The 12891-nt window shown below is 45.8% G+C and overlaps 1 protein-coding gene across 1 annotated transcript in view; it reads right to left on the reverse strand.

Moving 5' to 3' along the window:
- Positions 1 to 12891, reverse strand: part of LOC120947541 (alpha-tubulin N-acetyltransferase) — a 600156-nt gene that overhangs the window by 379375 nt on the left and 207890 nt on the right. The gene's annotated exons all lie outside the window — the stretch shown is intronic.

A 12891-nucleotide genomic window follows, 5' to 3' on the forward strand; every position in this document is an offset into this window, starting at 1 on the left:
GTGCATCATGACAGGTCTATAAGACATCGAACAGCTGACAGAGCACCTATCGAACAGAGTCGTGTTTGTTTGTCTCGTTCGATTGGTCCCAGAGCGCCGCCTTAGAGGCACGTTCGATGCGATGGCTGTCGATCGCTTACTTTGCAAAGACCGTGTAGGAGTTTGTTGATCCTGGGGAATACTTGATAGGATCATAGTGCTCTTGTTGATCAAACCTGCAATCAAAAACAATTTAAAAATAGGACGTTATTACATAATCGTATTTGAACTTAAAATATTCAATAACAATCAGATATTTTTTCAGATAGTTAGATTTTAGGATAAACGAGGCCAAACTGATGGTGGCAACATCAGCGGGCCTACCAATAAATAATCATAATTTACGTAGGCGTGACGTACAGATAGGTGAACCCACTTTTGAAGTCGTCCCAGAATTCACCCATCTAGGGTCAAAGGTCAGTAGCGACAATAGCATTGAAGCTGAGTTGTGTGCAAGGATGCAAGCTGCCAACCGGTCTTTCTATAGCCTGAGAAATCAAATGAGAGAATCAAAGAACCCGTTCGCGACGGACGAACCTGGGACTATATAGCACCTTTGTAATACCGGTTTGCACATAAGCTCATGATGAGTTTATACCCATTAATTTCGCGAAGATCCATACTCTCCTTTGAAAGCAAGCTGTCAGTTTACAACCAAATTATTAAACCAGCGGTCCTCTACGGTTGTCCAGTATGGGGATCATGCGCTAGGATACATCGCCGACGTATACAGGTGATGCTTAATAAGATTCTGAGGATGATAGCGCAAGTCGATAGGTACACTAGCAATAGGACATTGTACAAACTCTGCAGGACAATTCCAGTTGAGGAAGAAATCCTTAAATTAACATCAAATTTCCTGAACAAATGTTCCACTTCTGAACATAGAACTATCCGGCTAATTGCCCAATCGAATCCAGGAAATAGGACAATTTAGGATTAAGTTAGGTTAGAATAGACTAAGCGTAGATTAAAAGTTAGCATTTTCCTTCATCAGATAGCATGAAGCAAACAATTTTCAAAGCATGCTAGACCTTAAATTAACGCAGAAAAATCGCCGCAAAGTACAATAACCTGTAAAGCATAAGTGCTGAATCTTGTGTCACTAACATGAACTAAGTAAAGAAAGCAAAATAATAAATAAATGAAATCGAAAAAAAATCGGTTTGCACATACACCTCTGAGATATTGACACTGTCACCGCGTTCGAGAGGAAGATGATCAGAAGGATGCGTTGCCCCGTATGTGTGGAAGGACATATCGCTTTTCAAGAGACAATTTATTATTGTTTCTTGAATTTCAAACAATCTCAAGGGGTTCTCTCAATTGTATTCCCCTGGTCACTGTCAAGAGCATTGCTCTTGTCAAAACTATTGCACTGAAGTTCATTTCTTATCGTTACGGTGACTAATATCTTGCAGTCTATGGTCACTGTACCTCACCTTAATGTATTGGCCGGATCTTTACAATTTTTGTGTAATTGTAATATAAGAGTTTCTACAGAGTTTTTTTACATCTTTGCAGAGCGTTTGCTATAAAATGTATTGCCTACTTTCAAGCCAACGATCTATAAAATCATCCATAAACAGTTGGTAGGGAGGAATAGCATCTTAGAAAAGAGAACAAAAAAACAAGCAAAATACCTGCAATAGCTATAACGTAACTTCTGATCTTGCAGCTGAAGGTCGTTGGCTTTTTATTTAGTTTAGATCACAAGGAAATGGGAATGTCTTTCCCAAAAAAGCTATTTCATAAAACGTTAGCGAAAGAATTTGACTTACACAAATAAGAGAAATCAGTAATAAATTGTTAGATGCTTTGTGTCACCTATTCTCAATCCTCCAATCCTTCATCAACCAGCGCAGACCTCAAGACAACGCGTAAAAGTATAAAGGTAAATAAACGGAGGACGCTTTGAACCGACTTCGTCTGTTCATATCGCTCCACGAGCCATCGTTAAAAGCAAGTATCTTAGACTTCATAAAGTTTTACAACCCTCAGCACTTGTTTAACATTCACCCCGCTAGCCTCCATTGCTAGGGAAGCAAAGTAAAAGAGAGTAATACACAGTGGGTACATATTCAGCCTGTAACGGTTACAGAGCCGACAAGAGATGTGAAAAATATTAAATCAATAAATCCATATGTCTCCCAAACTGGGCAAAAGCTGGTTTACTTAAACCTGTAACGCTCATGTTTGGGGCACAAAGCATGCACCCAGCGGATCGTTCCTGTTCAACACAAACACACAAACACCTGCTGGTTCGAGCCGACCTCAGTGCACCTCTCACGAGCGCGCGCGCGCGCACCCTGTTTCGCTGTTGTTGTATTTCTTTTAATAAAATTACACTTCCGGAACGTGCTTCTCGTGCGGAATGGGGCAAGCGAGAATGCGTGCCAGTTGTGCGAAAGTGTCTGCCCGCCAGTCCACCAACCACCCCGCGTCATGCTCGTTGATATTCTGGGCACGAACGGCAGCTGCAAGCCGTTCGCCAACAAGCTCCATCCCACACCCAGATTGGTACTCCATCCCCAACGCACTGCTACTGGTGGAAAAGGTTCCGGGTTAATCGACGCCTTCCCTCGAACGTCAAAAGGTGAGCAGCCCTTCGCGTCACAGTTGCGCGTGATGGGATGGACGCACGAATTTTCCCCCGAGTAGGTCGAAATCGATCCCGGCCCCGGTTCGACATGAGATGATTTAGCGTGAACTGGCGGCGAGCTTGGGGGATATTCCGGAATCGGGTGCGTCCTGTGGGAACGGTGGCTCGGTGGGAAATCTGCCGCCTTTTATGAGCTGATAAGATTATGTGCGAATGTGTGCGCCACTGGTTTATTGGCTTTCAACCTGACCGGGATTGAAGTCGTTTTAGGGCGTTGGGCCGGCACCGACCACCCGGGCCTACTTTATTCCCCCCTCGGGGGGAAACAACGGCAGGTCCCAGCAGACCGTTTTTGGAAGGAGAACCAACACATACGACCCTGCCCGTAGCACGAAAAAGGCACGAAGTTAACAAGCGTTTCGATTTGGATGAGATTCTGCTTTCATCCGTCCCTACTCCACAGGCACATCGATGGGATATGGTGATCGGAAAGCGAAGAAAAAATCCTCCTTCTACGGCTTGGGAAATCCACCACCGGATATGGGGATGAAATGAATAACGTTGCTATGAGGGCGCGTTGCCGCTCAAACACGTTCAACATTCATTAGCTGCACGGAGCCGTCTGCTGATGGCGATCTTTGCAAAGACGCCCATCACTAGCCGTCAATGCTTGATGTGTAATACATTGCGTGTGTGTGAGTGGCCATGTGTGTGTGTGTATTAAGCTTGTCCATTGCTATTCATTACCCGCTTCCGTCGCATGGTGAGAGGAAAAGCGCACCTAAGAGCAGGGCAATAATAAAGTGGATTTGCCAAAGGCCCCATTAGATGCATGATTGAAGGCGAATATTGAATGCCTAACCATAAATTTCTGCTCCATGCCAAAGGGGGTCGGCAAAACTGGACCATGCCGATGACGAGCACGATTGAGTGGTTGACGCTTTGACTGGTGGATTATCTTTTTTGCATGATTACGAGTTGTATGGGCTCAGTGTGTTGCTGCCGGCCCTTCATTAGCGTGGCAGTAAAGTGTGAATCGATTGGAGAGGTTTAATGCTGTTAAGTAGATGATCTCTTAATTGAAACCGTTTTCTTATGGTTTACCGAGTGCGTTTAGATTGATTAAAATCGTTGAGAAGAGAAAAGGAGGATGTTGGTGAATGGAGATGGAGAAATGACTTAATTGATGAGACTTAATAGACGATTAAGGCATATTTGGATGCAATAATCGTTTTTGTATCCATAGGCTACGATTTGTTAACATTGAGAATATTACCTACAAGCAATTGGAAACGCTGAATGTTACAATGTATCTTGCTGGTGTGAAAGTTGCCCTCCAGGCCCAGAAAAAACACCATTGCGTTGTAGAAGAAGCACCAGAATGTTTATATTTTTCTTGTAAATTAATCACCCGTATCTCTACCATTTCGTGATGGGATTTATTTGTCTTGTTGCCGCACCCGACAGACGAAGGAAAAAAGAAACAGACTCCAAAGGCGCATCCTTCTACCGGCCGCTGGACAAGCAAACGCAAACGATGCAAATTGCAATCGGCTACGGCAATCTGTCCGCACACGCGATGAAATTTTTGCGCAAAGAAGGAAACGGAACGCTCAACCACGCGAGTCGGTAGTTCGTGGCTTGGGGCTTGGCTTTTCCTTTGCCCGGGCAGAACGGGGCGGATGCCGTTTGTGCGAAATCCATTGCAGCTTGCTGACGACACGTAACGTAAGCGGCAAGCGCACAAACGTAACGCAAATATTCGCTCAGCGCGAATGGAATGATTTATTCATTTCTGCGGTTTAATGAATGCCGGACGCGAATGTCCGTTGTCGCTCCGAAAATGCTAAACGTTTCTTGGGCCGGTGGTGTTGTGGTGTTAGGGGGAAAGCAAAAGGGTTGGTGTGTGTGTGGGTTTTTATTTATTTTTTGTTGTTGTTGGAAGCTTGCACCTTCTCCCATGGCGCATGGTTCGTGCGTTGCAACATAGTAACACAGCTACACTCTGTGCTCCGGCGCTATGCTAACTACTGCCAAACAAAACACAAGTGTGGTGGCTATCTACATCGAATAAATTTAATTAAACAGATGGATAAAAATGAACAACTACATCGGTAGCTGGACATGACCGGCACGCGGTCCAGTGGAAGTGTAAACAGGGAAAAGAAAAACAATGCAACTTCATCTCACGCTTGGAAAGGGACGCTGTAATCTTTCAATTACGATACAAAATCGTAGCAAAGAAATGGGATTCTTTTTGCTTTTCCCACCGACAAGTTACGGTGTGTCTTTGTGACTGGTGTGGGTGTAAATATGCTAGACGAAAGTTTTTAATTGATGGGTTTTTTTCCAAGCAAGAATAAGGTTACAATGATATATTTTGCACTTAAACAGCAGTAGCTTTGAGGTTACTGCGAAAAGAACAGACGAGTTTTACATTATAGAAGACAAGCAGATTAATTCTCAGAAATGTTTGAAGGGTTAAGTCACTTCAGTCACTACCAACGTACAATTGCACGAGATATCATCCTAAAAGTATGCAATATGTGACTTCAAGCTACTTAAAGCCGCATATTGCATACTTTTAGGCTAACATTTCGTTCAATTGAACCCCTTTGCGCGAAAGTAGCTACAGCTCTAAAACTAAGAAACAGAACACGAATAAATCGATGGAAAAATCAAAAAGTCCACTGGCACATAAAATAAACGATTTGAATCGCTGTTAGGTGAGCCCCACTAATTAAAGATCAGCATTTAATCCCTGGCTATCGTTTGTATAAAGGTGAGCAAGTGGGTAAATGCATGCTTTACACGGCTTATTGCTTCTCCATTCCTCCATTGAACGATGGACCTGGTAGAACTTTTTTTAGCGTGTACCATTGACCCATGACAGGGGGGCAAAAAAAAAAAAGAAATAAAACCAACCCACCATTCAGCTAATACCCAACGAATTAGTTCGACCAGCAGTGGCGCGTACCCGGGCGCGAGCGCACTTTGTCGTGCTCACTAGTCGCTTGCTTTCGCACCAACCGGCGCCACGTGCAGCCAGCCAAGTGTTGTGTGTATGAACACGTTCAAATTCCCTCCCTTCTCATCCACCTTCCCCTTCTTTCATTTGCACGGAAACCGTTCGTAGCCGCCCAGTGGCAAAGTGTTTAATAACGTGACCAACAGTAATTTATATCTTTCACCTTCTGATTTTTATCTCACCTGTGTACTTTGTCGCCTTTGTCGCTTTTGGGGCGGGGGTTGTGCGCGGCCGGACGGTTGCGGGCAGCAAAACATAGTGGTTAGTTTGTATAAACGGTTTGACCAATCATTAAAACGTCGGTACCAATGGAAGGTGGGAAGAAACAAAACAAAAAAAAAGGCACAAGGAAGGAAAGCACTGAATGAAGTGAAAAAGTAGCGGAAACGGTATACGAAAAGCTTCCTTCGGGTCGTGTAGCTACCCAACACCATCCGAGAGAAGGAGGTAGGGAGAGTTCAATGTGATCTTTCACCGGGCGTTTTTTTCTCTATTTTTTATGCTGTCCCCGCTTTGCGCACCTTCTGAAGGGGGTCAGCACTTGTGCTCAGTGTACAACATTCTTGCTCTTGGATCTTACGGGTAGTGGAGAGGGGCCTTTTTTTGTTCCCAGCCCGATTTTATGTGTCTTGAATTTCCTTTACTGATTTTTCGTCATTTTTTCTCCTTACTTGTGCCGTTGAAAACCACTTAAATGCACGTGGTATGAACGGAATGAAACCTTAGAAGAAGAAAAAAAATGGGAAAACGGAGAACGAAGTCGAATGCAGTCAATGTTTATCGTTTCTAAATTGGTTTAAATGTGCCACTGCACACTGGGTGCGCTTTGCAGTTGCTGTTATGGCTTTGTGTGGGGATGGGAAAACGCCTCTCCAAGTGGGGAATGGTAGCAATTGCCAATGGCTGGTTTATTTTTGCTCCATCTGGGCGCTGTTAGAAAGTGCTTCTACAAGGAGCTGACATTGCTTTATATGGCAAATTGAATTTTGTATTGATTTTAATATGCTCTCGGTGTCTCGCTTCTCTTGCAGCAGTAGGTGAGTATTGAACCTTATTGTTGTGTCCGAGCAAAATGAATCATAAAGACGGTATTGAAGTATTACACGGCACAAACAGAATATATATTTACAGATAAAACATATTAAACACTATACAACCACAGTAAACGGGCCGCGTGCCCTGCCGAGAGCTCCTGCTCTATCGGCTGTTCCACACACTCTGATCGTGCGGTGCTTATGGATGCGCCGGAGTGTGCGTGCGCACACTGGCATCCTCCCTGGGACTCCACCATCGACAGGACGACTGTCGCGGTGAGAACAGGGGTCGCCTATCATCCACAACATCTCCCCTTTTTAATTTATCCGGAGGGGTCCTGCCAACGCGGGATATTCCATTGGGGAATATCGGCGTGGCGACACCCTCCGGCCAAATTTACGTGCGTTGCGGGGTGTCCAGAGATGTGTGGGTGGCGACGGTGCTTGATGGTCCCATCGGCTTCCATCGATGATACGGTGCGGTGGAAGGTGGTGGCGCGTAACATCGCCTGACGAAACTGGTACTCTAGGCGGCATATGATTCGCTTGATGGGATCTGCAGCGATGGCGAAACGTAGCTGTCCAAATGTAAGCTGCAGCGTTAGCGAAATGCAGATTGCAGCTGTCCCTGATAGAAGAACTGCAGCGGCGAACTAATTGCGTCCGTGCCGAGGGGGAGCTGCAGTCGGCGACCGTGATGTCGCTGTACCCGGGTTTGAAGCAGCGGCAGAACTCGATTCTGCTGGATAGGAAACTGCAGCAGGCTGAATACGAGGCTGCAGTAGGCGTCTTTGACGACGCTGATGTGGGGCTGCAGCAGCGGCGGAATGTGATGGCGCCTGACTGGAGGCTGCAACGGGCGACTTTGACGTCGCTTACACGAGGTTCCAGTAGCGGCCGAATGTGATCGCGCCGGACTGGAAGCTGCAGCGGGCGACTTTGACGTCGCTTACACGGGGCTGCAGTAGCGGCGGAAAGTGATCGCGCCGGACTGGAAGCTACAGCCTGCGTGGAGAGTGTGTGTGTGTAACTGCTGCCGAAACGGTCCCCGTGATGGGACGGCAGTCGGAACGTCGGTTGTTGGGGCGGCACCGGCCCGAAATTCCACGGCGTTGTTTTTGCACTTGCGATCGCGATGGCGTCTCCCTTGGATGATGCAGCAGAACACAGCTTCCAATCGCGATGGCGGCCGTGGGTTCTTCTTGCTGAGATCCCCCCCTACGCGAGGAGGATCCCATCCTCGTCGCCACTGTTGTGTCCGAGCAAAATGAATCATAAAGACGGTATTGAAGTATTACACGGCACAAACAGAATATATATTTACAGATAAAACATATTAAACACTATACAACCACAGTAAACGGGCCGCGTGCCCTGCCGAGAGCTCCTGCTCTATCGGCTGTTCCACACACTCTGATCGTGCGGTGCTTATGGATGCGCCGGAGTGTGCGTGCGCACACTGGCATCCTCCCTGGGACTCCACCATCGACAGGACGACTGTCGCGGTGAGAACAGGGGTCGCCTATCATCCACAACACTTATGAATTGTTATTGAAGTTCCCCTTAGTCCCTTATCAGTGGATCGATGATCTGTTGTAATGTAAAGCTACTTTACGCACAACACAACAAGCCCATCCAATGCAATGCACTTAAAATCATGAATCAAATCAATTCATCCATTTGTTCTACCTCGCCAAAATTGCAACAAGGACGTAGCTGTGCACATTGTGTCGCGTGAAATGATGAGCCTAAAATTACCAGCTCCACATGCCGCTGACTGCCGTTTGATATTTGTCCACATCCGCACCGCACTACTGCTAACAAAGGAATGGGGGGGCACACAACAAACAACCCACTCCAGTTGCGGGCAAACATTCGCCAAACCGATACCATCTTCTGTCACCATAAATCGCATTGATAAAGGGAACATGCGAGGTTTACTCCCTTTTGCGAAGCGGCTCGTCGATCGTGCTCGACGTGTGGCAAGCCGTAATGAAGCCTGTCTCTTTCCGTCTCTCTCCCTTTCCACACACACACACACACTCACCAAACGGGCGCGTCCATTTTGGAGTCACATCGGTAGTTAATTAAATAGCACTCATAAATCACCCCTCCATTGGAGAGCAACCTTTGGGTCGTTTCGGGCGCGGGATGGGTCAGCTCAAGCACGCGTTTCCCCGTCCAAACAGCCGCCACGGCGGAGGGCGAAGATTTTACATCAAATTCCATTTATCACCAGCCACCGGCTCCCGTACCTAACCGCTCAGTTTTAGGGGGGGATGTTTCCCCGCGCTGCAAAAGCCCACTCAAGTTAACCTACATAATGAGGTTGATTTCAGGCGGCGTGCAACGTGATTAGGCGAGCGAACATTGGGGAAGCGAGCGCGTGATACGCACGTAACAACGGGCTGCCGTCGCACGGTGTGTGTGTGTGTGTCTGTATCCCCTCCTCAATTTCTCACCGTTTGTACGGGAGGGAGTGGAGCCGGGGTATTTGGGTAAACCCAACGGCCAACTGACTGGCTTACCGCGACAGATCAACTGTCAAATCACGTTGCAGAGCCAGTCGTGCACTTCTATGCAGCAGAGCTGATGGAATTTAATGTATTTCTGTGGCCGTGGTGAGGATGTGACTGAGCCAGCGGTTGGAGCAGAAATTGGTGGGATAATTTCCGTGGGCACCGGTGCACCGAGTGGTTTGGCAGGGGGTGGGAAAAGATGCAGTAGTGTGTAATTTATTACCTTTGCCGGAACGAGTGTCCAGGAGTTGCCGGTTGTATGTGCTCTAGAGTGGAGGAAAAGGCATCGAAACTAGCAAGGACAAGATTATAGATGGATTCCATGGAAATTGGAAGCTTTTAAAAGGAAAATCTCTTGTTTCCATCTCGGTGAAACTGATTTGCTTACGATTGGTATTTATTTTTCACATTTTATTGAATAACATTGCAAAATAAACTCCAACTAAAGTGTTTTTTCAGTCAATTCCACTTTTAATTTGTCTCGTTTGTCTGGAATGCTTCTCCCCAAGACTCCCAAGCACAATGTTACACTGTATGGTTTCACCTGAACTGCAACAATTGCCTCCAAAGCAGAACTGTGTTTGTGCAGCGTTGGAAATCTTTACACTTCTAACGCTCCGGTGCAATATAAACTCAATCTAACCGCAAAAGGGACGTCCCATGCTTGCCTTAACAGTTCCTTCTTCAGAATCCGCCACAGAATCTCGTTGCTGGATGGATGCGGAATTAAATCAAATCACTATTATTTATCTATTCTAAACTAATAAATTACGGTCAGCACTGAGAGGGTCCGTGACCGAAACCGAAACGTTAGCAATAGGCTCGAGATGGCAGATCGGAGCATGATCAGGTGTCCCTTTGGATGGGTTATTTGCATGTGCAAATGTTTGAGGCACGTTCACGACCACACGCCACGTTCGTCTCTCTCTCTCTCTCTCTCTCTCTCTCTCTCTGTGTGTGTGTGTGTGTGTGTGAGTGGCCAGTTTCATATCCGACATGGGGACAGAGAAGCAAATAAATAAAGCAGCTCGGAAGGTGGAAGGTTTGGCAAAGCGGAGTCGAGTGTCATTTTATAGCACACTCTAATCAAAGATCAACAATTGCTCCGGAACCGGATTGGGGTGCCTGAGTGTTGTGCCCCATCCCCGTCACCCTTCCCCCGTCACCCTTGGGGCTGAATTTTGATGGTGCAGAACGCGTTGGCGTTGGTGGTTGTTGCATATTAAGAAGAGTCAACCAGGGTGCGGCCACAAAGCGGGAAAGCAGGGGGCGGGGGTGGGTTTTCATTATGTATTCCCAACCCACAAGTGGGAAGTGTGTCGCAACCCGCACGGTGGCCCCGCAGAGACGGAACCACAGAAAGGTTTGCTTTCGATAAACACCTGAACAGGAGAGAATGCACACCAACACGCACACACACACACATACACACACATGGCTAGACGGTTCACACTTGTGCTCGGGTGGGTTGCTGTTTTGCTGTGGTTCCTTTGCCGGTGTGTGGCTCACCGGCCGTGGCTATTATGTTTCGGATCCCTTCTGCCCCCCTTTTCATGCACAAACAAACCCGACCCCGTTCATCCGCCTGTTTGCTTGGGCTGCTTGGAGTGTTGTGCTCGGGCAGCTGCACATAAACATCATAATCATATCAAAATACGGAAAACAAAATATGCAAATTTGTTCTAAATTACTAAATCAAAATAAAGTAAATATTCATATACCCCAGCCGCACACAACTGCACCTTTGCCGTCCTGGTGTGTGGTGTCGGTTGTATTTGAGTATGTGTGTGTATGTTCGTGTGAGTAAGGTGTAGGCTGTTTGTTTGATCGTGGGTAACCAATTTTTGTAGACTGATTGACTAATGTAGACCTCGGGTATAGAGTTTGAAGCGAATAAACTAGGTTCGGTTGGTTTTGCGCTTGAGGTTGATTTTAAAATGAAATAAAATAAAATTATGCTTAGATGATTTTTCTAATGTACTGAATATCAAGTGATTGTTGCTGTTGCTGATCCTTTTTAAGAAAGACAAGGCGTCTCCATTATTGGCGAGGGATAATATTTTTAAAGATTTTCATCATAATAATCGGATCAGTTTAAAGTGGAATACGCCTTACACAAAGAGGGATATTCATAAAACAAAAAAACTACAGCTTTAAATAATTATTTTAACACAAAAAACAACGCACTTTCCTTATGACCATGTGGCCGTGGAGACGCTTGGTGGCTTATAAAACTCACAGAAATGGCGAATTGTCTTCAACAACTGTTTTGATTTAAACCAACACATTTAAGCCTTTAGGATGCTCTGTCATCCGGAAAACACCTCCATCAATCAGTGAAGCTTAAGGGTATGACAGAAACAACGCCATAAACACTGTCACGATCGATTTCTTTCACTACATTGAAGCGTTGTTTCTCCCGTTTTTTTTGTTTTGTAATTGCACCACCACCGTTTCACACCATCAGCAGCAGGTTGGGGAAGCAGCAAAATCCAGCGAGTGACATGAAACTTTTTAATCCGCTTCCATAAATAATTCTTAACGTTTAGCTTTTCTTCCCCCCGCTGTGAGCGTATCCAGCGTCTTCCGTCCGCGCGTTTTGGACCAACTGGCAAACATTCTTCGACCGACCGAGAGCAGCGACATCGCGTTTCACAGCGTGTTCACTTTGGTCGGTAAGTTCATGCATGTAGCTATGATGAAGTGCGGCGCAGATTCTCCCACTTCTCCCTGCTCGAGACTGACACTAAAACTTTAATTAAACAAGTAAATTTATTTCTCTGTCTTGGAATGCCGTGCCCCGAACGCTGGAGCGTGCGGCAAGCAGCAACGTTGTACGCCGTGCGCTTAAGATTGAATGTTGAGCTGTCAAAAGTTTGATGCTCGCCACGGTGCCTGGTGCTTTACAAGGGCAGTACCACATTTCTTGGAAAAGTGAAGTAGTTTGCGTGTGTTTTTTTCCTTCTCCCGTTGTTGTTATTCGTGCCACTCTCCTGCTCTCTGTCTGTGCTGCACGACGCTGCATCGTTGTAAAGTTTGTTTAACGTAACGGTGCTGGCTTGCATTATACATCTGATAGATTTGGAAAGCAATGGAAATGAAAGTGTGTTTGCTGTAGTGTCGTGTTTGCGTAGCTTGTGCTGCCCGTGTGCAATGGTTTGAGTTTCGAGACAGCCGGTAGCTTTTGCGTTTGCATACTAAACAGTCAAACAAAGGCACAATGCTAATTGCTTTGGCAGAGAGAAACATCGAGACAGATGGCTTCAAATCGCTTCCGATGGGTTTTTGGAGTGTATTGAAGAGAATATTGGTTGAATAGGAAAATAGCTTGGTTGTAAGATTCTCATGAGGGAGAATTTTAATGACACATAGAACAGGTTTTTTATCGATTTTTTTAAGTTGATGATTTAAAGTAGTATTATTATTATTTTTAACAATTAGAAGGCTTGTTGTTTTACAAAATTATTCTTCTATTCGTAACAAAATAGCATAAAGTGGAATGAAATTTCACTTACATTAACTGAACCGCTAGCAACGGTTGGCTATAGCAACGTCTTGGCTTCGTCCTCACTCTTCATCGCGTATTTCATCATCTGTAAATAAAGAGATGCGACTTGTTACATTCGTGTGCAAGTTTCACTTGTTTCCGGTGATAATAATCAATTTTGT

This window comes from Anopheles coluzzii, chromosome 2 (genome assembly GCF_943734685.1).
Source record: "Anopheles coluzzii chromosome 2, AcolN3, whole genome shotgun sequence".
Lineage (NCBI taxonomy): Eukaryota > Metazoa > Arthropoda > Insecta > Diptera > Culicidae > Anopheles > Anopheles coluzzii.